Raw genomic sequence first — 23,185 nt, 5'->3', positions numbered from 1 at the left:
TCCGAACCCTCGAAAGTGCTATGTGAGGAGGAAGGTTTGTCTCTAAGGTTGTACCTGCCCTGTGGCTGTTATGGCTGTGATTGAATATCAAGCTGGTCTTGCAATGAGTCGCCCTCCGATGCTTCCCGAGATGGGGCATATGAGCTAGATTCGGAGGGCTCAAGTTGTCATCCTCGTCCTATTGTAGCTTTCTTGTTGATTACCCTTTGGAGGGCAAGGGGTAAATTGCTTTTGCCTCTGCCTCTAGAAGGCTCACCCCTCCCCTTTGAAGTGTCACCATGACCTCGCGATCTGACCATTTTCTGTAACAAGCAACAGCAGAGGTTAGTTGTAATTCAGTTGAACACATACAATATATCACATTGCAGAACATGAGTGCAGGGTGCGGACCGCATAATTTGGAAGTGTAGCATCAGAGATGGAACTGCGGTCCGCAAAATTTGGATTGCGGCCGCGGAATTGAAGTGCGGTCCGCACTTTTCTCATTTCGGCCACACATTAGAATTCCCAAAAGTGCCAACTCTCTGATGACAGAGATTGGCCTGATCAGCGACCGCACACACTTTTCTGTGGCCGCGGTGGAATTTCTGCTATCCACACAATTTCAAGTGCGGCCGCACAATCTTACTTGACCAAGGACCTAGATCTTAACTCTGCGGACCGCACAATTGCTAGTGCGGCCGCAGATTTCAAAATCAACTAGATCAGACCTCTAGGGTTTTCAATTTTTTGCATAGTTTCAACATGGTATTAACAATTATGCATGCAAATCAAGTTACCCAATCCCCATAAAGCAATTAGCAATTAACCCAACACAGATTAACCCCCAAATGTAGTAAAATTGAAATCTATTGACAAATGGCCTAAACCTATCTAACAAATTATAAATTTAACTAAGAAGTGAAAAATTCTATGAGAAATTAAACATACCAGATATGAAGGAGTGCAACTAAGTGATCACATATGTTTATGGAGTGTGGCAGATGATTCAATAGATGATTTCCAAGTTTTAGAATTTAGAGTGCTTAGAAAGGGAAAAACTTGTACACTAGCCTAAGGCTACTATTTATACTTAGATGCAAACTTGGGGAATCAAAGGAGGAGTGCGGCCGCAGAATTCCTTCTACGGTCCGCACTCTGTTACCTGAAGGCTCAATAGCCTTGTTGATCTATGGTCCGTACAATTTGTGGTACAATCGCAGATTTTGGTTGCGGACCGCATAATTCGATGTGCGGCCACAAAATGGCCAATCTTCTGAAATACCAAACTTCAGAGAGTTTGTAATTCCCTATCTCAATTTGTGCGGTCCGTACAGGAATTGTGCGGCCATAGTTGCCTTCTGTTGTAGCATTCAAAATTGTGCGGCCCACACTTTCTTCACACTTAGCCAATTTTTCTGGGCCCAGTTCCTGTAAAGCACACTCATTCCTGCAACACACTTTAAATCCAGTTAGCAAAGAATAACACCGATCTACAACAGAAGAAAACAAAAAGGAAAAGAAAACATGGGTTGCCTCCCAAGAAGCGCCTGATTTAACATCGCGGCATGATGCAGATTACCATCACTTCAAATGAATAACTGCCACCACGTGTTCATCATCAGCTTGTCCCAAATAATGCTTCACCCGGTGACCATTGACTCGGAATACCTCATCATTTTTGTTCTTCAAGTCTAATGCACCAAAAGGTGTCACACCCACAATTTCAAAGGGACCACTCCATTTGGATTTCAGCTTTCCAGGAAACATCTTCAATCGTGAGTTGAACAACAAAACAAGATCACCCACCTTAAACTCCTTGTTTTGGATGTATTTGTCATTAAGGTACTTCATTCTCTCTTTGTACAAGGACGAACCTGTATATGCATGGTACCTGAACTCATCCAATTCATTCAAATGTGCAACCCGCAAGTTAGCGGCTGCATCCCAATCAATATTCAACTTCTTTAAAGCCCACATGGCTTTGTGCTCAAGTTCCACCGGAAGATGACACGCTTTGCCAAATACCAACCGGTATGGAGATATCCTGATAGGAGTTTTAAAATTAGTCGTATAAGCCCATAATGCATCATCAAGCTTCTTCGACCAATCTATCTGGTTAGCATTCATTGTTTTGGACAAGATACTCTTTATCTCTCGGTTGGAGACTTCCACTTGACCGCTAGGTTGAGGGTGATAGGGAGTCATAGCTTTATGAGTGACACCATACTTGTTAAGCAAGGTGTCAAAGGCCTTGTTACAAAAATGCGACCCCCCATCGCTTATGATAGCCCGCGGCGTGCCAAAGCTTGTGAAAATATTCTTCTTCAAAAATACCACCACACTTCTCGCTTTATTATTGGGTAGAGCAACGAACTCAAACCAATTAGACACATAATCAACCGCGACTAAGATGTAGGTGTTTCCACAAGAACTCACAAAAGGACCCATGAAGTCAATACCTCACACATCAAAGATATCACTCTAATATGGTAGTGAGAGGCATTTCATTCTTCTTCGAGATTCCACCAGCCCGTTGGCATTCTTCACATCTTTTCACCATATCACTTGCATCTTTGTAAAGAGTGGGCCAATAGAAACCACAACTTAGAACTTTAGCCGCCGTTCTCACTCCGCCATGGTGACCACCATAAGGCGAAGAATGACAAGCCTCAAGAATAACATTTTGCTTTTCATCTGGTACACATCTTCTAATTACCCCATCCGTGCAAATCTGGAAGAGGTAAGGCTCGTCCCAATAATAGTCTTGACAATCCTATTTGAGCTTCTTCCTTTGATTTGAAGAGGACTCATCCGGGATGATTGCACACGCAAGGAAGTTTGCTAGATCGGCGAACCATGGAACCTCCTTCATTGAAATAGCCAAGATTTGCTCATCGAGGAAGGAGTCATTGATTTCAAGCCTAACATGCGGCCTCCCCTCCTCCTCCTAACGAGACAAGTGGTCCGCCACTTGATTTTTACTCCCTTTTAAATCTTGGATGTCAATATCAAACTCTTGGAACAATAGCACCCATCTCATCAACCGAGGATTTAAATCTTTCCTGCTCATAAGATAGCAAAGTGTCGCCTGATCTGTATGAACAATAACCTTTGCACCCATCAAGTATGGGCGGAACTTCTTAATAGCAAACACAATGGCAAGGAGTTGTTTTTTGGTAATAGTGTAATTGACTTGGGAATCATTCATGGTCTTACTAGCATAGTAGACAGGATGAAAAATCTTGTTGATACATTGCCCCAAAACTGCTCCAACCACTACATCACTAGCATCGCACATGAGCTCAAAATGAATACTCCAATTAGGAGCGGTGATGATGGGAGTTGTTGTCAACTTGAACTTGAGCAATTGAAAAGCTCTCATGCAATTGTCATTGAAGTGAAATTTAGCATCTTTGGCCAAAAGTTTGCACAAGAGGTTCACCACTTTGGAAAAATCTTTTATGAAGTGCCAGTAGAACCCCGTGTGACCCAAGAAACTTCTCATGCATTTCACGGATGTTGGAGGTGGAAGTTTAGAAATCACCTCTATTTTTGCCATGTCGACCTCAATGACCTTCTTTGAAATTTTGTGGCCAAGGACAACACCATCCTCGACCATGAAATGGCATTTCTTCCAATTCAACGCCAAGTTCGTTTCTTCACACCTTGCCAATACATTGTCCAAAATTGCCAAGCAATCATCAAAGGAATCCGCGACTACCTAAAAGTAATCCATGAAGACTTCAAGGTAGTCATCTACCATATTCGTAAAGATCGCCATCATACACCGTTAAAAAGTGGCCGGTGCATTGCTTAAGCCAAATGGCATCCGCTTGAAAGAGAAAGTGTTATATGGACAACTGAAAGTTGTCTTCTCTTGATCTTCCGGGGCAATAAGGATTTGGTTGTAGCCTGAATATTTATCTAGAAAATAATAGTAAGAACGACCGGCCAACCTATCAAGCATTTGGTAAAGAAAGGGGAGCGGAAAATGGTCTTTCCTTGTGACTTTGTTTAGATTCCGATAGTCCATACACACTCTCCACCCGGTCATCGTTCTTGTGGGAATCAACTCATTCTTATCATTGGTGACCACAGTTATGCCCCCTCTTCTTCGGGACACATTGCACCATAGAAGTCCATGAATTGTCGGAAATAGGGTAGACCACCCCAGCATCTAACCATTTGATAATCTCCTTTTTGACCATGTCTTACATGGCTTCATTTAGTCTCCTTTGATATTCAATGGACGGTTTGGCATCGTCCTCCATGTTAATCTTGTGCATGCAAAATGCAGGGCTTATTCCCCGAATATCCGTCAAAGTCCACCCAATAGCTTTCTTCCTCTTTTGGAGCACTGCCAATGTAGAGTCAACTTGCACGTTAGTCAAACAAAAGGAAAGAATAACTGGTAAAGTAGAACAAGGGCCAAGGAATTCATAACTGAGATGTGGAGGCAATGGCTTCAACTCCAAGATAGGAGGCTCTTCAATTGAAGGCTTTGTAGGAGGAGTTTTCCTATTCTCAAGATCCAAGGAAAGTTTCTGGGGTGCATAGTTGTACGACCCCATTCCTTGCAAAGAATTAGCATATTCCATGAAGCCATCCATCTCGTCATCATCAAAATTTAGCAAGACGGCCTCCATCATGTCACCCACATTAATCGCAGCACTTGCATCATCAATAATCACATCTGTTACCAAGTCCACGAACGAACACACTTCATTGCTATTCAGTTGCCTTATAGATTTGCACATGTGGAACACTACCTTTTCATCACCCACCCGGAAGGTGAGTTCACCGGCTTTCACATCAACAAGAGCCTTCCCCGTAGCAAGGAAAGGTCTACCAAGAATAATCGGGACCTCATAGTCCACTTCACAATCAAGAATAACAAAATCCGTCAGGAAAATGAACTTGTCAACTCGAACCAATACATTCGCAATCACCCCCCAACGGTCTCTTCATTATACGATCAGCCATTTGTAATCTCATAGATATGGGTCTTGGTTGCCCAATTCCCAATGTCTTGAAAACTGAATAAGGCATCAAATTGATACTCGCCCCAAGATCACAAAGAGCTTTTGCAAGCTCCGCACTTCCAATAGTACAAAGTATTGTGAAAGCATCGGGATCTTCCAACTTAGGAGCCATCGAATGCACAATTGTACTCACTTGGTGAGTGACTTTGATAGTTTCAAAATTCATCGACCGCTTCTTTGTCACCAAGTCCTTCATAAACTTTGCATATCCGGGCATTTGCTCCAAGGCTTCAAGTAATGGAACATTATCGAGAGAGTCTTCATCATATCAATAAATGTTTTGAATTGATTCTCGCCATTTTTCTTGGCAAGCCTTTGAGGATATGGAGGAGGTGGCTTAGGCAATGGTGCCTTAGCTTTTTGCACTACCGATTCCGGTATGTCAATCACATGATCCCTAGACGGGTTCACATCATCTTGAGTCTCTTCAATCGTGTCATCAATATCAATCCGCACTTCCTCATTTGCGTGCACAACATTGTTTGGGATCTCCTCTTCCTCTACCAGTTGCTCATCATCCACAAGTTGCCTTTGACTTGAGGTAGGTGCATTCCCACCTCTTTCACTTCTTGTAGTAATGGCCATGGCATGCCCCGTATTGTTCCTACCCATCGTGTGAAGCAAGTTGGGCATCGGAATCGGCATTCTTCTCCATCATATGCTTGAACATGTTCTCAATATGACTCATTTCATTGTTGGAGGTACTAGGACCATGAAAAGGATAAGGATGTGGGTTGCTCAGTTGTTGATTCATCGGGGGCCTTTGAAAACCCGACCTCCGATTTTCTTGGTTGTTGTTCCACCCGCCTTGATTGTTGTCTCCCCAATTGCCTTGGTTATTATTGTTTTGCTAATTCCATTGGTTATTGCTTCCACTCCAATTGCCTTGATTATTGTTATTCCAATTGCCTTGATTGTTTCCACTATTCCAATTACCTTGGTTGTTAGAATTCCAATTGCCTTGATTATTTGATGGTCTCCATTGTTGTTGACTAGGGCATTGGAAGTTGTTTCTTTGCCCTTGAAAGTTGTTCACATATTGGACCTCTTCTTCTTGATCATTGTAATAATCACCTTGATCAAATCCACTATCATCTTGCATAAAAAATTGTCCACTCTTTGTTGCCCTTGTGGACCTCTTATTCTTTTCTTGTTTACTATCATATTGACTCCCTCCAAAGCATTGACTTGCCTCGGGTTTTGCACTTGTTGAAGTTGAGCCTTTCCCAATTGGTTCATGGTGGTTGTCAACTCGGCTATAGCTTGCCCATGGTTATGTAACTCTTTATGAAGAAGAATCACATTTGGATCACCTTGTGAAACATTGGCTCTAGATTGCCATGCCGATGAAGTATCTGCCATCTCATCAAAAATATCATACGCCTCCGCATAGGGCGTCGTCATGAAGCTCCCACCGGCAAGTTGGTTCACTACACATTGGTTGGTGGTATTGATTCCCCGATAGAAAGTTTGTTAAATCATGTTCTCCGTCATATCATTGTTGGGGCACTCTTTCACCATTGTTCTATACCTTTTCCATATCTCGTGCAGTGGTTTATTGGGCTCTTGCTTGAATGCTAGAATTTCATCCCGAAGAATATCCATGTGCCCGGGAGAGAAGTACTTTGAAATAAAATATCTCCGCTAGTTCAGCCCAAGTATGAATGGAATGATTTGGCAAACGTTCCAACTAATCTAAAGCTTTTCCCCGTAGAGAAAAGGGAAAAAGCCTTAGCCTCAAAGCATCCTTGGAGACGTTTGTTTGTTTGTTCCCCCAACACATATCTACGAACCCCTTCAAATGTTTATATGCATTTTGACCCGGTGCACCGGTGAAGAACCCTTGTTGCTCGAGCAAAGTGAGCATCATGTTAGTTATTTGGAAGTTTCCCACCCTAATATGGAGAGGGCCTATAGCACTTACATATCCTTCATTCGGTAACAGCTAGTGTGGAGCCGCTCGTGGTGGAGGTGGGGGTGGAGCGGGTACATTGTCTTGAGGTGGTCGGCCTCGTCTATTGGCCTGAGGTTCAAGAGGGACCTCATCCATTTGAGAATTCTCAATATCCACATCCCCCAAGTCTATGTTTCCGAGATCGTTGTTTTCCATGATTGCACCTATAACACTCACACGTTAGTAACAAGGAAGGAAAAGAAGATATCCCAAAAACACACCTAACTATATAGCTAACACTGTTTTTTAGCTCTCCCGCAACGGCGCCAAAAATTGATCTTGTCCAATTTCACTCCTCTCTTTGAGGTTATGAAAATGATCGATGCAATAGTAATAACCAACAAGAGTCGGGGTCAAATTCCGCAGGGAGCTATATGAATGGGTGTTAGTAGTATATATCTTAGCGTCTGAGTTTATATATCTAAATTTGCACTTCCGCAATATTTGGTTTTGTTTGAAAATCTAAATTAAACTACGATTGCGATTCAAAAAATTGACCCTAGGAAATTGATTTTTTTATTTTTCAAATGTTATAAAAGGCCTAGGGCTATGAGCTTTACCTAGGTGTTTTCCTAATGGGTTGTAAGCTTTAAAGCTTATTTTATTGGTCGGGGTGTATTATAGCTATCAACACTCAAGTACCCACTCAATACCTCTCGGTCAGAGAGTGATTTTTCCCAATTTGGCTTTCTCAAGTCCAAATGGGTATTGAAAAAAATAGTTGATAAGAAGCTCAAGTCGGGTTTACTATGTCTAGGTTCAACCCTTTAATTGGGCTTATCAATCTCTCAATTGACCTAATTTCTTGCTAGCCAAGTTTTCTTGGACTAAGTCTCTCTTTCTCAAGTAGATACCAAGTCAAATAAGCATGAATTAATGTTTGAAACCATTAATTCTTCAAATAAAAACAAAAACAAGGCTAGATAATAAACACCCAACCATAAACAAGCAATAAATCAAACACCCATTACGTTTACATACTAGGGTTGAGTCACAACCCTAGTAAACATTTAGCTACTCATGCTAAAACTAAAAGAAATAGGAGAAGAAATGATAATTAAACCCATATTGATAATTAAGATGACAAAATCTATGTTCAAATAATTCAAAATAGCAAAAACTACTAAAAGAGTAAAAGAAACCGTCTACTGTAGCAGATGATGTCAAAAGTTAACCTAAAAAAGTGAAACTCTTCTATTTATACAAAGCGGGAATTTTTGAACAAAAATGCCCTTTCGAAGGTTCTGTGACCGCACAATTCCATGCGTGGTCCGCACTTTCCTTCAGCTTGACGGAAGTGGAAATTTGCGGTTGTATAATTCTGATCTACCACCGCATTGCTTTCTTTCTGCGGTCAGCACAATTCTGAGTGCGGTCGCACCTTGCTCTTATGCGGTCCGCACAAATGTGAGTGCGGCCGTGTGGCTCTTCTTCTTCGGCCGCACAATAATTGTAGTCCAAAAGCGGTTAATTATGTTCCCTAAAGCTGATGAAATGTGTTTAATTGTAGAAATATTAGAAGATGAGTTCCCAAGATGAAATCCAACTCAAGAAGGAGTAATCTGAACTCAAGGACAAAAACAGGCACAAAATCTCAGAAGTGAGGACCACAGAATATCATCTATGGCCGTAGGTTGTGAAGAAATACCCATCAGAGAAATGTGCAAAGTGCGGTCCATACATAAATTGTGCGGCCGCAGAAGCTGGGTCAGAGCAAAAGTTCAAAGAACCTACATCACAAAGTGCGGACCGCACAATTATTGTGTGGCCGCAGAAGAAGAGCCACGCGACCGCACTCTTATTTGTGTGGACTGCAGATGAGCAAGGTGCGGCCGCACTCAGAATTGTGCGGACCGCAGAAAGAAAGCAGTGCGGATGCAGATCAGAATTATGCAACCGCAGATTTCCACTTCCGTCAAGCTGAAGAAAAGTAAAGACCACGCATGGAATTGTGCGGCCGCATTTCAGATAGAGTCCCTCAGTTCGCTTATCATTTCTAGAGAGCAGTACAGAGCAAGTAGGGCACCCAGGGAGAGCTCAGCACAACCTTTCATCCGCAGACCGACGGGCAGTCGGGGTGGACAGTTCAGATTTTGGAGAATATGCTAAGAGCGTGTGTGATTGACTTCGGAGGGCAGTGGGATCAATTCTTTCCTTTGGCCGATTTTTCTTATAACAACAGTTATCAGTCCAACATCGAGATGGCTCTATTTGATGCTTTATATGGTCGGCGATGTCGTTCTCCCATCTGATGGTTTGATCCCGGTGAGGCTAGGTTATATGGTACTCATTTAGTGAAAGATGCCTTGGAGAAGGTAAATTTAATTTAGGAGCGACTTCGCACAGCACAGTTCAGACAGAAGAGTTACGAGGATCAGAAGGCGCATGATTTATCATTTATGGTAAGCGAGAAGGTTCTCTTGAAAGTCTCGCCGATAAAGGGTATCATGAGGTTCAGGAAGAAGGGCAAGCTGAGTCCGAGGTTAATTGGCCAAATTAAGGTGTTGAGGCGAGTTGGGGAGGTTGCTTATGAGCTTGTTTTGCCTCCCAGTCTATCGAGAGTTCATCCGGTCTTCCATGTATCTATGCTCAGGAAGTACCATGCCAATAGGTCGTAAGTGTTATATTACAGCACGGTTCAGCTATATGAGAGCTTGGGTTATGAGAAGGAGCCACTTGCTAGTGTTGACAGACAGGTTCGCCAGTAGAGGTCCAAGAAGAATTCTGCAGTAAAGGTCCAGTAGAGGGGTCAACCAGTCAAGGAAGCGACTTGGGAGGCCGAGGAGGACATACGGAATAGATATCCACACTTATTCCGCACTCCAGGTATGATACTAGACTCGTTCGAGGTCGAGCGTTTGTTTAAGAGGTGGATAATGTAATGACCCAACCGGTCATTTTTCTTTATAGGTCCCCATTCCCCTAATTGAGACTCCTCGTATGTGCTTTTATTGTTTTATGACTTGTGGGGGTGGTTGGTTTGGGTTTGGAAGGGTTCGGGTTGAAATCGGAACACTTAGTTCCTTAATAGTGTCCTAGGAGGGCCAAGTTTGACTTGAGTCAACAGTTTTAGTAAACAACCTCAAAACCGGGACTTTATGGTTCCAATAGGTTCGTATGATAATTTTGTACTTGGGCGTATGTTCGAATTGGGTTACGGGTGATCCGGGAGGATTTCAGCGCTTAATGATGAAAGTTGGTTCATTGAAGGTTTTCTAGTTCATTAAATTTGGTTTGGAGCGGACTTTGGTATTACCGATGTCCGTTTCGGATTCCGATCCTAGGAATATTTCCTTGTTGTATTTTATGACTTGTACACAAAATTTGGCGTCAATCCGAGTTGTCTAAGTATGATTCGACGCATTCAGAGTTAGTTGAAGAAGTTTGAAGTTCATAAGTTGATCAATTTGATTTTGGGGTGCGGTTCTTAGTTTCGATGTTGTTTTACATATTTCGAGGGTTCAAGCAGGTCCGTATATTATTTATAGACTTACTGATGCAGTTGGACGGGGTCCCGGGTGGCTCAGGTGAGTTTCGAACCACCCAGAGTTGAGTTCAAAAATCTGTTATCTGTTGTTCTGGTTTCCTTCTTCATGATCGCGAAGAAGGCCTCGCGTTCGCGATGAAGGAAAATTGGGATGGGTAAATTTGTTCTTCGCGTTCGCGAGGTTTGTATCGCATTCACGATGTGAAATTTTTCAGCCCTTGGCCGCTTTGCCTTAGCGATCGTGAGGCTATTGTCGCGATCGCGAAGAAGGAAAAATCTGGGTAGTGGCTTTATTAAAACGGGGCGTATGCCATTTTCTCTCATTTTCATTTCCCTTGGCCGATTTTGGAGCTTCTTGGAGAGGGGTTTTCACCTAGCTATTGAAGATAAGTGATTTCTATATAATGTAAGTTAAATACATAGATTATGGGTAGATTTTAACATGTAAAAATATGGAAATTTTAGTAGTTGTTGAAAAACCTTCATTTTGATAAAAATGAGATTAGACCACGAAACTGATTATGGAATTGGGTAAAAATTGTATATTTGAGTTCGTGATGTTGTGGGTAACAATTATTTATAATAATTTCCAGAATCCATGCACGTAGGGCCGGGGTGAATTTTAGGAACCTTCCAAATTGGGTTGGGTTATCACTCTAATAGTTAAATTATGAACTTTTGAGCAATTATTGATTAGTTTGTATAACCTTTGCCTAGTTTTGGATTGTTCGGCACCGACTTGAGGCTTTTAAAGTGATTTGTGGACCTAAAAGTGGACTTGGAAACGAGGTAAGTCTCTTGCCTAACCTTGTAAGAGGGAATTAACCCCATAGGTGTTTAAATTGTTAATTGCTACTAATTGTGAATGCTACGTATGCACGAAGTGACAAGAGTCCATGCGTAGCTAAAATTCATGTTATGTATGGGTAGACATTGGCCTTTATTATGCTATTACTTGCAATATTTGAACTCTACTTGCTAGTTTAATTGCTTGTATTAATAACTAAACTTAGAGATTTGGCGGAATGCTTAATTATTCAATTTATATTCTTTTATGGGCTTACCTTGGAGTTGTAAATACATAATTCTTTATTCAAATAGTTTTCCTATTCTTGTGGATCGGGCCGAACCCCTCGGCAATATTTATATATATTATGGGATGCATCCATGGATCGAGTAGTACGACCTCGGTAGTGTATATACACGATTATTATGGATCGGGTCGTACAACCTCGGCATAACTCATGTGTGTTGTCACTAGGAGTCCGATTATACTTGATATATCTTTCATGACTTGAGAATTTATAAATACATGTTGGCCCTTACTTGTTGAGATTAGCCTATGATATTTGAGAACTTTTAATTGTTATTTTGTTAAAGGATCATTTAATTATTACCTCTTATTCCATTATTGATGTTGTATTTCATGCCTATTTAATATTCTTGTACAATATGTATATTGCCCACCAGTAAATGTCGATATCGATCCCTCGTCTCTATTTCTTCGAGGCTAGACTAGATACTTACTGGATACACGTTGTTTATGTACTCACGCTACACTTCTGCATATGTTGTGTGGGTTCTGAGGCAGGTACATCTGGAGTTTGTCCAGACGTGCTTCCGCAGCACCCGGAGCCTTCTCTTGTTATGCTTATCATTTCTATCTATTCTGTTTCAGACAGTAGTTCTTAGAGAGTTTTGTATATTCTACTAGATGCTCGTGCACTTGTGACACCGGATTTTGGAAACTCTAGTAGACACTCATGAGTTTTGATTATTTAATTCACAATCTTACTTTCATGTTTAGTTTATGCTTTATATTACTACGCTCACTTACTATTTGTTTCCTTATTAAATAAAAATCAAAGACTTTAAAAATATTAAAATGAGCAATTAAATGGGTAGTTCATCGTTGGCTTGCCTAGTGGCGACGTTGGGCACCATCACGGCTTCTAGTGGAAATTGAGTCATGACACAACACCGAGGTTAGTCTTGATACTTACTAGGTACCATTGTGGTGTACTCATGCTACGCTTGTTGCGCATTTTGTGCAGATCTAGGTACCTCGGAGCTTGTTGATCATTAGATAGCTGATCGAGTATTGCTGTAGAGACTTCAAGGTATACCTGATATCGCGTTCGCATGCCTCGGAGTCACCTTCTAAAATTTTACTTTATATTGTTTATTTCTATTCCGGAACAGTTTTACTTAGAGATTTTCTAGTAAACTCAATAGAGCTTATGACTTGTACTACCAGTTTTGGGATGTTATGTATCTACTTTGGATTGTTGGCTTTATAGCTTCGATAAATGAGCTTAAAAGAATATTAAGAACCCAGTTTGATATGAAAGATTTAGGAGACTTCGAGTCTCTTCTGGAGATTAAAGTGATGAGGTCGCAAAGAGTTTTGGAACCCCGTGCAAGTATTCATTGGATTTATTGTCAAAATCTGGTCTTTCTGCATGCAAATCGGAATAAGATCTAAAATTAGTCTCAGATGCAAGAGAGCTATTAGATGACCCATCTACTTGCAAGGAGACTTATTGGGACTATTTTCTACCTGACTAATTATCACCCAGACATTGCTCACACTTACAACATAGGAGGGAGTGATCAGCCGATTTATATATGGACAAGCCGAGATCATCTTACTTAGAAAATGCTTTTCGGATTCTGCGATACTCAAAACCTCACATGGAAGAGGTTGATTCTTGTCTATGTCATCCTCTCTTCAGTTGTCTTGTTACTATTATATTGATTCCATTAAGGCAGTAGATTATTCCGATTGGATTTTGAACATCGTCCTCGTGCCCAACAGGGATGGACGTGTTCGCGTATGCATCTATTTTTGAAATCTCAATAAAGCATGTTCCCGAAGATGAATTTTCACTGTCGAACATTGATTTGCTTGTGGACAAGACTATTGTGAAAGTATGCCTACTACTCTTTTCTGACAATTCAAAATTCTCGTCGTCGACTTTCTCGACATAGAGTTCGTTTTGTACTTGGAGCCTCGTTAGGCTTTTACGGAGCTTGGCATGCTTTCACATTAACTCACCATTTGGTGATTTGGTTCGTAGCAGCCCAAGTATATCCAGGAGTTCCTTTTACATGCTACTCTATCCTCCACGACAATATCATCCTCACAGATGAGCGGGTGGCTGAGCGTTATCGCGAGCTAATTTTGCCACTGAATATTCAATTTTCGTTAGAGAAATCGTTAGTATCATCAGTTGGTGCTTTGGAGTTTTCTAAGCGGTTCTTCGTATGTGGAGTGAATAAGGACTTTTTTCCTGTCTCCTGTCATATGTTAAGATCCTTAGTTAGTTCCATATCTCTTGTTCCTGGAATTTAGGTACCGGGTGTATACTCGACGCACGACGCCTCCTAGGAGACACTGGAATTGGCATTTCCTCGTATTTAACTCACCGAACGGTATGTATCCTCTCCCCTTTTGGATCTAGTTAAGCGTAACCACTGGTAACACTTTACCTCTTATCAACAAGGTATGGTGAGGAGACCTGATTAGGCTCTTGACCCCTCGATTCCCGAGAAACTCGGTGATCTCGAAGTTTTTCGAAGCCTAGTCAGAGTACGACTGGTTAGGGGGGCATGGGTTTTGTCCGAATGGATGAAGTCCATTCTCTCTTACTGGTCTTGGTATTACACTATCGAGGAGGAAACAAATACTCCCATTAAGGTGTTACTTAGCCTGTAGGTTGTGCCACTGATGACGAAGCCTACAAAGAAATTATATCATTTTAATAATAACTAATAACGGTGCAGTCTTCCAGTGTTACGACCTGGTGCTCTCTTGTGAAGAGCCAAAATCTCTTGACGTAGGGAGGTTCAGTCCAGTCTATTCACCTCAATTTACACCCTATTTGAGACTAAAGCAGACGGGGTGGCAACGTCGTCTTAAGATAACATATAGGCAATAAGACTTTAAGCGCACCTAAGCGCCTTTGCCCATAGAGAATACTGGGGACAAAAGTCTCTTGGGGGGGGGGGGGTCTACGGAGCATGTCTCTCATTGCTTTCGCAAACTAGTGGGGACAACCCCCCAAAAAAGGAGTTTTCCACGCGATGATCTTTATTTGGAATATGTGCCGCTAAAATAGTTCCCTTTTGAATGTATTTTCCCCTATGAACCTGATGCATACAAGTCTTTCTATTTGTTGGAAGGCTTATACATAATACAGAACTAAAGGAATGCTTATAATGTATCCATTACCTGATAAAATGATCATTTTCGGTAAAAAAAAAAATGATTTTTCCCTTGTGTTCGGCTATAGCGGAATCCCCCAAATCTAGAGCTTATGGTCTTAAGTTCCAACCCAGTTCCAACAATGAACTTCTCAACACATCATAAGTATGGGAAAGCGAAACTGCTTGACGATGTATACTAAATACAACAAGCCCGATTCGCATCATTATGCTCAATAAAAGGAATGAGGGAAGCTAAAATAAAAAATATTGGAAAGAAGAGAAAATTGGAAGATGAATCCTTTCCCCGGAGCTGGAACAACTTGTTCTTCCTAACCCAATTCAATGCCAAAACATTTCTTGTCCCTACCATAAAGTATTCATATTTCCTGAAGAAAGCATATGTTCCTGGATCTCTAAGATATTTCATAAAACTCTGTATGGATCCTCAATTACCAATCCTTGCATGAATATGGGTTGTGGTCGAGAGGCTATGAATTGATTGAACTTGCTAATTGAATGAATCGTAACACTCATAATGATCGGCTTTATGAAGATCCCATTGGATTTTGGAAGCTCGTAGCATTGTTCTGGCACAATTCCCAAACTTAAGAAGCTGGGGGCATGACCGCCGGCCCCTGACCTACCTCTGATTACTGAAAGTGAATTCGTTTTCAATTATCCTAAGCCGGCCTATCATTCATTGTTTAGGGTTAGGGAAAAAATCTAGTTGGAATTAATCTATTCTTCCCAGTGAAAGCTAAAGGCCCTGGTATAGTAGGAGTGTGGTGCGTGCTTTTTTTATTCTGTAGATGCGCTCCTGGGAATGGAAGCCAGAATTATTGATGTAGATCGATCAATCCCGCCTTGTTCAAGTGATCGCCCCAAGTCGAGCGAGATTGGAGACCGCCTTAATGATTGTTCGTAATGGGCCTATGATGGTAGGCTGTAATTGCATGTTTTAGTCTCTTATTGCACTCTAATTAACTGCACTTTACTTGTGTTGAGCTTTAATTGGTAGTATTTTACACTTATTGCGTATTTTATACCGTGTAGGAATGATACCGAGTTATGTAGATATTGTGGAACTAATTTGAGCTGTTTAGAGCTTTGAAGTCTGAGTAAAAGCCCAAAGAATTAAGTCGGGATCGTGTTCGGGGGTTGACCATCACATCTGGAGGTCAAAAATCAAGGAAGAAGCAACAGCTGAAGAAATGCACTAGTGCGACGCACTGGGCGACGCATAGTGTGTCGCATTAGTGCAATTGTCTCGGTCGTAAACTCTCTGAACTTAGCTTGTCTGACAGAATTTTATACTAATGCTCTACACTATGCCACGCACTATGCCTAGCATTAGTGTATTTTTCTGCTAGACCTCAGAAACCCATCCTCTGAACTTTGTCAATCTTCTGACATAAATTTACCTTATGCGTCGCACTAGTGCATTTCTTCAGTTGTTGCGTCTTCCTTGATTTTTGACGTCCAGAAGTGATCTTTGACCCCCGAACATGATCCCGGCTTAATCCTTTGGGTATTTACTCGGACTTCAAAGCTCCAAATAGCTTGAATTAGTTCACAACATCTACGTAACTCAGAATCATTCCTACACGGCATAAAATATGCAATAAGTGTAAAATACTACCAATTAAAGCTTAACACAAGTAAAGTGCAGTAAATTAAAGTGCAATAAGCGACTAAAACACGAGATTATAGCCTACCATTTAATGTACGTATGTCATGTAGTTTTTGTTTTTGTACCTTTGCCATCCCTCAGCCCCCTCCCACCTTTTTTATCTATCATTAAAAGTAGGGTGGGTGGCGTACCTCACTGAGCTATCGATCATGAAGGTATTATCCGGTTCAACCAACCATCTATCCTGGTGCCTTTGCTACTGATTTGACCGCTTCTCATTGCTAATTCGGGTTCACCTTGGTCCTCGCCCCAGAGTTCTTATGAAGACTCTAGTGGTGCATGTGTATGATAGGTCCCCCCATAAGCGCCAAAGATCGGTGATGTTATCATGATAAGTGTGGAAAGTCGATAGTGTACTCGATGATTGAAGGACCTATCAACTTGCATTAACTTCCCGTGGCTAGTAAGGAGAATGTAATTGCGGATCCATTAGAAAACACTTGGGGGCCGGCCTCCTGACTTCAATGCCTTTATTGAAGTGATGAGCTTTGAAGATATGATTTTCTCATTTGGACTATTTGATTGGGCCTTCAATGAAAGCAAATTGACTTGGAGCAATAATAAAACCGGTCAATATTGTATCTAGGCCAGACTAGACAGAATCCTTTTGAATGGAGACTGCCCGCTTCTATATAAAAGTCATGTTGCTTCCACCAGAGTTGACCATTTGCCTACAGTATCCTCTGATCACTCTCCTCTAGTAATCTTCTTAGAAGATAATAATACTCATAGGCCTGGGGGTTTTCGTTTCCAAAGAATGTAGATTCGGCATTCTGATTTTCACATTGATCTCAACCATGCTCGGGAAATCCTTTTCAAGTCTTCTCCAGGAAGATTGACTCGACAAATAAAGCATTGAATTGGCGAACTATTTCATAATATAGAAATCCCAAAAATGAAGAAGGCCAATTTTCTCTTGAACACAGTTGGTCTGCTGATAAGAAAATTTCATTAGATTCGGCCAATATTAACCTTGAAAAAACTTCTGCTTTGCGAAGAAAGATAGAGAATTAACACCTTGAACCAAATTCAGAACTTGTCTCTGTATGGCAGGACGCTCTCAATGTATTTCATACATTACTTTCTTCGTAAGGTTCAGTGCTTTAAGAGGAGATCCTTGATACCATCCCCTCTCTAGTCACAGAGGAAGATAATAAGATGCTTATGAGCCCTCCTAATTTGGAAGAAGTTCAAAAGGTAATTTTTTAGCATGTCGCAGCGCACTAACCCAAAAAATGGTCTCCCCTATCCTTTAAAGCCTGATGGATTTTCGGACTCTTTTTAATTAGAAAATATTATTGGGATTTCAAAAACATCCAACTGGTCACCTTTTTTCTTCGCTGAAGGTGCGATCCCCCGTTCCATCAATGCTACTTTCCTTGCTTTGATTCCTAATATTTTTATCCAGGACTACCTCTATTTAAAAATAAAAAAAATTCTCATCTTCTGGATAGAGTATAAAATAAAGTGGTAGGAGATGAAAGCATTGGTATCCAGTGGAGGGCGGCTTATTTTGCAAACATGTTCTTTTCTCGATGCCTATACACCTTCTTGCAGGGATTCCAGTTTCAAAGGGAGTTCTTGATCAGTTGTAAAAAATGTTAGCTAACATTTGGTGAGGTGGTGATGAAGATAAAAGAAAGCTTCACTGAATATTTTTTGATACTATGTGCCTTCCTATTCAGGAAGCGGCTTTGGGTCCTCCTACTACAAGACATTTTCAAGGGCTTTCAAAAGCTTTTCGTATGAAGTTTACCTGGTCAATAAGAGGGGGGTACTTTCAATGAGAAGAATATCAGAGAGCCAGGGGTGAAACCAGAAATCAGTGCTAGCTCCATTTCCAATCCACCATTTTGAACCCTTAAGTATCGGTGGGGTTGGCTGAAAATAGAACTGATTTCACTCCAAGTCCTGACAACCAGGTTTGGAAGCAGCAAACCATAGGGGCTTTCAGATAGTTTCTTTTGAAAAAAGAAGTCCAAAGTATGACTCCCTCTTATTGACCAGGCCAACTCCTTTACTAGTTATTTCTCCAACATCATAGATGTGCTTGACACACATGAAAACTGCTTTTTCAATGATATCAAAGTATTTTTGCCTCACATAGTGGTTTATGATATCAGGAATAGTGGTATATTCACATCTCATCTGGAAGACAGAGGGATATGGAAAAAGAATCGTAGTGAGTCATTTATTCTCAAAGCTGGATGGGAATCGGTAAGAAATCAAACGGGCATTCAAGCTTGGACTCAATTTGTCTGGGATAAAGCAATTCCAACAATCATTAGCATTGTTGCGTGGAAGCTCTTATTTGACTTTGTATGCGGGGATTTCAGAATCAGTTAAGGGAATAAATTCAGACGAAAGGTATAAGATTAGCAAGCAAATGCTTGTGCTGTTCGGAGCATGATAAATAAAGTATTGATCACCTATTCATCAAGAGTGAGCTTGTTATGGATGTTTGGAACCATTTTGATCATCTTTTCAATATAAGATCCTTCCAAATGGATTCCATTCACTCCCGGCGGTTTAACAGATCTCGCAGAAAATCCCAAGTTGGCTATGTCACGTCTATGCTTACTATTTTTTCAGTTTGGGAACTCTAGAAGGAAGGCAATAGCAGTAAATTAGAAAATCCAATATCTCAATTGGCTGTTATTATTCAAAAAATTACGGACTAGCTGGAATACTATTCTCAACTTCTTGACATCAGATCATCTTGGACGTTTACTAATTCTATTCTTATGGATGCGCTCTATATTCATCAAGCTCGTAAACTCGCAATTGACTCCAAAATCATTGTTGATTGCTTCAATGAAAATAAAGAAGCCCCTAAACTTACCCATACCTAGACTCATGGTGGAGCTTCATTTTATCGAAATTCTCGGCTGGCCATTTCAAAATTGTCTATACATTTAGAGAAAACAATAAAGTGGCAGACTCTTTAGAAAACTTCAGCTGCGATTCTCAGTTTGACTATAGGTCTTCCTCTACAGCATATCTTCCTCAACAAATTCAGGTTTTTTCTCTCAAAAAAGTTGACTTATTGAATATCATATTGGTTTGGCTTTGTTCACTTTTATTTTATTAGTAGTAATATTTCTGGCTGTCTTGTAGCTCTTTGTGAGCAGGTCTATGTACTTTTATTTATGGGTAAGGTTTTGACATCCTCCCCCTAACCGAGATGGTTTAGTTTTATAGCTAAATTGAGGAAAAGGTGTAACGAAACATGCGCATCCCCTTTAGTTAGTAGGGCTTAGGAACGATGTTGGAAAATGATTGTTGAGTATAGTTACTCACATCACAGCCCAATTTCTTCTATGGGGTGTATACCAGTCGGGTTGCTGCCCGGAGGACCAAATCTGACTGATGGGACAAGCTTGGTATACTCTCTTCCCTTTAACAGCAGGCGGTATAGTCGCATTGCAATTATTCCACCAGCCGGGTCACTTTATCCGGATGTAACAGTGTAGTAGCAACTGCAGACGGGGTCGGCATGAGACGTCGGTTCTTGATTAACATCTTTTTGCCACTATCTTTCTTTTCGAAAAATACAGCCCCTACTATTAGTCATCTTTGGAGATCTGGGATTCGGTATTGAATCAATCTAACATTACGTTTGGTCACTTCAGCAGTCATAAAAAAACTAATTCTATTAAGTTGATTCCATCTCCTTGACTTTGTTCACATTCAGTAGCAGCTTGCTGGTGTCCTTTCAGGTCAGGAACTCCTGCAATAGGTAGCTACCCTATTGGAAAAAGATTACTCTCATCCCTCTCCCGAGGTAGATACTTTTTTTTTGTGCTTCTTAAGTCGATGTTGACCTGTATATAAGTCAGATGTTGAAAAGGGAAGCCCCATAATATAAGCACTCTTTCAGTCAAGTAATGCCTTTAGAGCCTACAATATAGCTGAGTAGCTAAGAGCTTCTCATAATTTAAAAACGTAGGAATCAACTTGTTTTGCGTTAATGGGGCTTTGAGGGACGTCTTTTCTTTCCCTTATCAAGCAAGTCACACCTAATCACCCTTGATGCCATCTTGATAACTGGACTGAATGTCTCATCATAGTCTATACCATATTGTTGGTTGTAGCCTTTGGCTACCACGCAAGCCTTGTAGCGATGAATAGTCCCATCATACTTTGACTTTCTCTTGTATAACCACTTGCGAGCCGATACATAAATTTCTAAATCAAAATGTAGTAGGAAAATAGGATGAAGCCCGCCAGAAAACTTTTGATAAAATGAAGGACTCCATTTTAGTGCCTAGAACCCCAAGAAGCCTTTATTACTATACCTATCAGTCACTGAAACCACTATGGGGTCTATGTTGGCTTAAAACGATGAAGACAGGTGGAAGTAAAGGTCCATATACTACCAATGTAAGAAAATGACTAACTACAAGACCAGGTAAACCAATTTGGAGAAAACCTGCTCGGCTTTGGTTTGGGTAAGGAGGAAATTGAGGCATTGCATGCTGTCTTACCCAGTACATTTAATAGCTTCCATGGACATATAAAAAAGTATTTGTTCGAGAAACCCGCCTTAACGTAATGGGAAGGACCGCAAGATGGTTACTGTTTTTGTCTGAATTCGACATCACGTATGTAACCAAAAAGGAAGGGCGATAGCAGAACACCTTGCACCCTATCAAGAAGGAACATGAGTTTAAGGATTACTTCCCAAACGAGGAAATAGTTGTCATAGATGAGGAGGGAATAGAAATTTGACTTTGATGGCACGACTAATCAAAATGGGTACAGAGTAGGGGCATTGTTGATTTCACCTGATGAATCGCACACCCCCATTGCCATTAAGCGGATCTTTTAAGGAACTAAGAATACCACAGAATATGAAGCATGTATCCATGGATTAAAGACTGCCTTGACCTTGGGAATACAAGAAATCGAAGTATTTAGGGATTCGATGCTTATCATCTGCCAAACTCAAAAGAAATTGAAAATAAAATATGAAAAACTTTTGACATACCATGCTTATCTTGAAAAGCTGACTGAGCAATTCAAGAAAATCAGTTTCTCTCCACTATCTAGAGAAAAAATAAGTTCGAGGATGCATTGGCAATACTGGCCTCCATGATAATTCCTGAGGGAAAGTCCGCCAAATCATGATAGAACAAAAAAGCAGCCTGGTGTATTGCAACCTAATAGAAATTTTTGAGTTGACTCCTGGCATGTTCAATAGTGATCTTTTGGCCATTGAAAGGGCACCCAATGGTAAACCATGGTTTATTGACATCAGAAAATATATTGAACACCAAACGTATCCCAAATATGCAACGAAAAATGATAAGAAGATAATCAGAAGGTTGGCAATGCAATTCACTGTGCGGGGATGAGATTCACCAAGCTAGGCAAAATATTTCCTCTATCTCTAAAGGGGTTCGACTCAATACTCTTGTATGTATCCTTTGGCCACCAATCTAGCCTACAACCCCTCAACAGCTCCATCAACTTTTTGTTGACTTTATAGACCCACTTGTAGCCCACTATTGATTTCCCTAGAGGAAGAGAGACTCAATCCCAAGTAGCAAACCATTCTAGTGCTACGATCTCTTTCTGCATAGAGCTGCCAGCAGGGTTGATATATGGCCTCTGCAAATGTGTCAGGTTAAAAACGATGGATGAAATTGCAAAAAAGACTCGTGGGAATTAGACAGAGACTTAGTTTCTACAAACCTATGAATAGGAAAACGAAGACGGGTGGATATCCGTACTCTGATAATAGAAACTAGAGAACCTAAGTTTGAAAAAGAGTCTTGGTTCAAAGTATAGGGAGAGAGGGAGACCACTGAATCAGTTGGCTCTGCTCAGAAAACTGAGTGACGAGAATCTGTCTTCACAAACCTGCGGAACTTCCCCTTAACCTGATCAAGCTACTGATCACTCTGGTCACCCGGATCTTGCTGACTCTATTAAATCGGAGAATTCTGATGTTGTCTCACATAAACTCCTCAATAGATCCACCCCTCCCCTCTAAGGGGATATAAGGGAACATAATGGTCTACCATCACAGGGAATCTCAAAGCCCCGAGCTCCATAGTAAGGCACATGTTCGGAAAAGGTGACATGTCGAGAAAGGTGGAATCGTAGTGTAAAAGGAACATTAACACTTGTAGCCCTTTTGAGAGAGGGGTACCCCAACCTCACTCATGAAAACACATAAAGTGAGATGTAGGGCTCAGTTTGTCTTGTGCAGGAGATGGAATTTTAACAAAGCACGGTATCCGAATATTCTATGGTTTGAATAGTCATCTCTTTGAAAGAGTGTAAAACGCCCAAAGATAGCATGTAGAGGAGATCGCTCACCAATAATAGGAGCCATCGTCTTCTTACTCAGATAAGCGGCCATCATTAAATTGGCTTTACTAGGGATCCTATAATAGGGAACTTTCATTCCCAGTAGAAGTCCTCGAGCAACTTGCCTAATACTAATAAATAAGGGGAAGGCCCAACATTTTATATTAGTATAAGGAAGGCGCTAGCTAGCGCCCAACCTATACAAGGGCTTTCCACCTCCATTTGGTCGTGCTGCTATGATGTAACGTGCAGTCGTCCCAAGGCAGCAGGATGTATGGTATAGGCCCCTCCTATTTTATCTCCCTTAAAGTCCTTTATGAATTTCGAGTTGGGAATAGAGCAGTGGCTTATTCGGCTCTATATCACAATTCATTCTCGGGCATAGCTATTCATGAAACATGGCATGGGACATCTGTTAGCGGCGGGAGTCTTACATCCGAGTGAGAGGTCAAACCAATCCCATTCATCCTGGTCTGATCCGAATAGATCTTGTTGATTGAATT

At 41.0% G+C, this 23,185-nt stretch overlaps 1 pseudogene; it reads left to right on the top strand.

Moving 5' to 3' along the window:
* The first annotated feature begins 70 nt into the window (after window positions 1-70).
* Window positions 71-23,185, top strand: part of LOC107771016 (uncharacterized) — a 28,676-nt pseudogene continuing 5,561 nt past the window's right edge.

This window comes from Nicotiana tabacum, chromosome 24 (assembly GCF_000715075.1).
Source record: "Nicotiana tabacum cultivar K326 chromosome 24, ASM71507v2, whole genome shotgun sequence".
Classification (NCBI taxonomy): domain Eukaryota; kingdom Viridiplantae; phylum Streptophyta; class Magnoliopsida; order Solanales; family Solanaceae; genus Nicotiana; species Nicotiana tabacum.
The sequence above is the reverse complement of the archived record's forward strand: the minus strand, read 5'-3'. Positions and strand labels throughout refer to the sequence as shown.